The following is a 4346-nucleotide window of genomic DNA, read 5'->3' as shown; positions in this document are numbered from 1 at the left end:
TTTGTATCCAGACAAATTCCATACTTACACATTTGAATGTTTATTCATTAATATTTATTGCTAATAGGAATACCATCATTTATCTTACTGTTTTATCATTTTTCCTTTATGTATTTTAATCACATAGTGAAATTCAAAACGAAAATACTGAACATTAGCATTTTTTTAAAAATTTAAAATAATATGCATAATTCTCTTCAAGAAAAGAGATTCTAGATAAACATAGTGTAGGTCTGGCACATCAACTGCCTGTCAATACCTAAGTAATCCAAAAGATCTTTTTCTTAAATCCAAAAGATCTTTTTCTTAAACAAAAAGAGCAAAAATTCTAAAAAGAAAACTTCCCAGGAATTTAGGAAAATGATTCCATTTCCAACCTTTCAATCTCACTTGCAAAAAGCTACATTATCCCTTGGCATAGATTTCTTAAAGATGACGTTGACTACTCTGACTATCGTTTTACTTTGGAATCAAGTCCTAAATTGACATCTTCTACCCTTTTTGCTGGAGGGATTCACTCTTAAACCTGATTTAATAGAACTAGACAGTTTCTTTGGGAGCTGGGCAGAGGGAATGCGGCTATCTCCTACGCCTCGTGTGAGGAGAGGTCGCCCCAGCCTCAAGAGCACAGTGGTGCAGAGAACGTAGTCAGTGGCCAGAGTGACCTCTGGCAGCCTGGCCCTCTATCCCAGTGATCAAGACCAAGACCGAGACCAAAAAGAAGCCCTTGCTAGCACATAAAGTGAAACTGTTTCGGACCCGTGATGCGCTCTTCACCGTCCTGATGTGGGGAGTCAACCACTTGAACTGAGCCATTCCAAATCCCTGTCACGTTGATGCCAGGTGACTCCAAAGCCTATTCAAAGATAAAGGTGGAAAATCACCTGTTTAACAAAGAAAACATGTTGACCCAATTCAAGTTTGAGGAAGACTGCCCAGTGGTTTTCTGTGGTCTCTGGAATAAGTTTAGAATGGAGGCCAAGATTTCCAGAATTCCCTAACCAAGAGCACATCCCTTTCCAAGGTCTCCCAGGCAATCAGTGGGGCTCGTTTCCACACTTGCTATGATGAGAGACACATCTTGAGACCATCGCCAGTGCGGATGTGGCCAAAATGTACTACATCCTGGAGAGGTACCACCAGCATGTGGTGGGATTATCTTCTTCCTCGGTTCTTGGCATGTACCAGCCTAATGCTGATGGAGTTCAAACATGTAATTGCTCCAGGAAATGTGTTTAGTCATTGTTTATCTGTAAGTAGAAAATATGATTTAAAGTGCTCCACTGTGGCTAGAGAAGCCAAAAGACAAAATGTCAAAGAACTGCCAACTTTGAAGAATAATGATTTCATTAATGAGCACCAGAAGATGTATATTTCCAGGGTCACAAAAACATACTCTTGGAAAAGCTGAAAAAGGATGTTGAGTTTCTTGGCCGATTGAAGCTCATGGACTACAGCCTTCTGGTGGAATTCTTGATGGGGAGAGCATTGGGCTGGAGGAGATGAAGTGTGAGGATGGGGAGGAGACTGGGAGATTCAAGGTACCTACCAGGTTGAGGACCCAGACAGCTCAGGAATATGCTGAACAGCCCACCACCTCTGTCTGCGGACAGGTTTGACTCAAATATTGATGTGTATGGAATTAAATGCCATGAACACTCACCCAGGAAAGAAGTGTATTTCATGGCCGTTATTGACATTTTCACTCATTACGATGCAAAGAAGAAAGCTGCCCACGCTGCAAAAACTGTTAAACATGAGGCTGAAGCAGAGCTCTCAACCTTGAACCCAAAATAGTATTTCAAATACTTTTTGGACTTCATTGACCACATCTTGATGTAACCTCTTGCATAGCCTTGAGCAGACATAAATGTGGAAGGACGGGGGTGGCTTAGGTGTAGGGAAAATGAAAACCAAACTCAGTAAAGTGCTCATCTTGCAGGAAGCAAACCTCCTTGTTTACGTCTTCAGCTCAGGATGACTGATTGGGGGCTCCCTGCTTTAACAGCTACCTGGTATTTCTCAGCATCATTCTAGCTATTACTGACTCTGTGTACATGTGTGTGTCTGTGCATGTACATGTGCTTGAATGTAGATTTTAATCAATTAGTCAAAACATCAGCCAGGCATGGTGGCGCACACCTGTAATACCAGCCCTCGGGAGGCTGAGGCAGCAGGACTATTGTGAGATTGCAACCAGCCTGGGCTACAAAGTGAGCTCAAGGCCAGCCTGAACTGCGTAGGGTCTGTCTCAAAAACACAAAAAAAACTGATCAGCTTGAATCAGAAAGAACCCTCTGATTCCATTGTGGCTGAATGGATGAATGAACGGGCACACGGTATGAGGAGGAAGCAAAGGAAGCACATGTCAAAGCAACCCTGTCAGCATCACCTGATAAACTGTGGATCAGTGTTTTGTTTTGTTTTGTTTTTGAGTTGAAAGATGCGACATAGTATTGATAACTATAATGAAAAGAATAATGATAGTGATGATTAAAAGAATAATAATAAAACCTGCAAATGGTACACTTCTACCATACTGTTTTAGTTACTTTTCTCATTGCTGAGACAAAAGACCTGGCACCCAAGGTTGGAGGAGGAAAGGTTTATTTAGCTCACAGTTTGTAGAGGTGTCAGTCCATAATCACCTGGCTTCAAGGCAGGGTAGCATGGCAGAGGGGCATCACAGAGGAGAAACAGTGCATAGCATGGCCGGCAGGAAGCAGCAGCAAGCAATAAGCTGGCCTTCTTTCTGTCCCTTTATATTCCATCCAAATTACAAGCCTATGGATCGGTGCCACCCACAACTGGGCTGAAGCTTCCATTATCCACACCCAGAACTATGCTAACCAAGTTAGTTATCACACACCCGAATCCAACATCACACACTATGATCCAGCTACCTCCAAACATCTCTATCTCTGAGCACACGAGGCTTTGGGGGTATATCTAAGTACAAACCATAACACCTGCATGCAGACACTCCTTCACAGTTGTCACCTCACTATATTTAAAATGTACCAATAAAATCTGATTTTTTTAAAGAAGAAAATGAGAAATAGGTCATGGGGAAAAAAAGAAAAAGTTGTAGTTGTCACCAAGTTCCCCGTTCTGACTGGAAGAATCCTGGTGTCTCCATGTGTACTGGTTTGGGGTTCTGTCCCCACATTGCCAGGATTCCCAGTGTCCCAGAATAACCCCCTTCTCCTCCTCCATGAAGCCAATGCTGAAGGACTGTGTCTACATTTTCACTTCCACAAATATGCTGAGGACACCTGCTTGCTTCCCTTTTCTTGCCTGGAGACCATTCACTGTTACACCCTTATACTGCAGTATCAGAATTCCAGTTACAAAACAAAAATAAAGCTTCCCTAAAAGATGCATAGTTTGGGGAAATCATAGCCTCATCTCCTGCTCTCAATTTTCCTGTGACCAAATGCAAATCTGAATTCTAAGAGATTGATGTTTGGCCATGGTTTTAAACAGTGGTATTTTGTTACACATTATCTCTTTAACTGAACCTCTCGGTTTTACTGTTTACATTATTAAGAAATTGTGTATTTTTAACCTAAAAATTTAATATACAGTATGTGAATTTTGAAGTTTACATGTAAAGTCATTTTACAGTATAAGTGAAGTAATGTTTGTCATATTCTGAAATGTGTCCTGCAGTCATGTTTTTGAGTGAATGTTTTATTCAAAATACATGATAGACAGTCTTATACAATAAAAGAAAAAAGATAGTTTTGTTTCATCCAATGTACATGTCTCAACCTGATTTTTTTTCAAATAAAAAGATTTAACCCCAATCTGGCTATGTAAGTTCATTCCTCTAAACTGTGCTGATTACGTTTAATCAAGTTAAAAATCTCCAACATGTAGATCATTTATCTACTAGATCTCCTATATTTTCTAAAAGGTGACAAGCTATAAGTATTAGACTTGCTTAGAGTAGGTTATCTATCAATTTATACTTACTTGCTGTGCTAAAGCTATGCCTCTAAAATTCTTTGTTTAAACATTAGATTATTTTTGTAGGCAGTTTCCAAAAAAAGGAAAAAAATCCACCCAGCAATAATTACTTACAATGCAAGAAAACCCCCACAGTCTGCCTTTTCAGCCACTTCACTTCCGACAATCCAGGGTGCAGCTATGCCCATTGTGTATGGGCTGTCTTCCCAGGGACTTTTAAAGCCAGCAGTGATGCCACCCGACTACTGTCAAACGACTTTACGTAGATCTTCTACCCAGTGATGTTAACGTCACTGTAACAGTTACTCAAATCTGTATTTTATGTATTTAAATTCATCAGTGCTGTGGGCGGGGAGCGCCAGCCTTCGGGCTGG

At 40.7% G+C, this 4346-nt stretch overlaps 1 pseudogene; it reads left to right on the top strand.

Annotated features, from left to right (window-relative positions):
- The first annotated feature begins 664 nt into the window (after nt 1–664).
- On the top strand, nt 665–1842 carry LOC102017630 (annotated as a pseudogene).
- The last annotated feature ends 2504 nt before the right edge of the window (nt 1843–4346 follow it).

Source organism: Chinchilla lanigera, unplaced genomic scaffold (genome assembly GCF_000276665.1).
Source record: "Chinchilla lanigera isolate Chin_1 unplaced genomic scaffold, ChiLan1.0 scaffold00005, whole genome shotgun sequence".
In the NCBI taxonomy this organism is placed as follows: domain Eukaryota; kingdom Metazoa; phylum Chordata; class Mammalia; order Rodentia; family Chinchillidae; genus Chinchilla; species Chinchilla lanigera.
The sequence above is the reverse complement of the archived record's forward strand: the minus strand, read 5'-3'. Positions and strand labels throughout refer to the sequence as shown.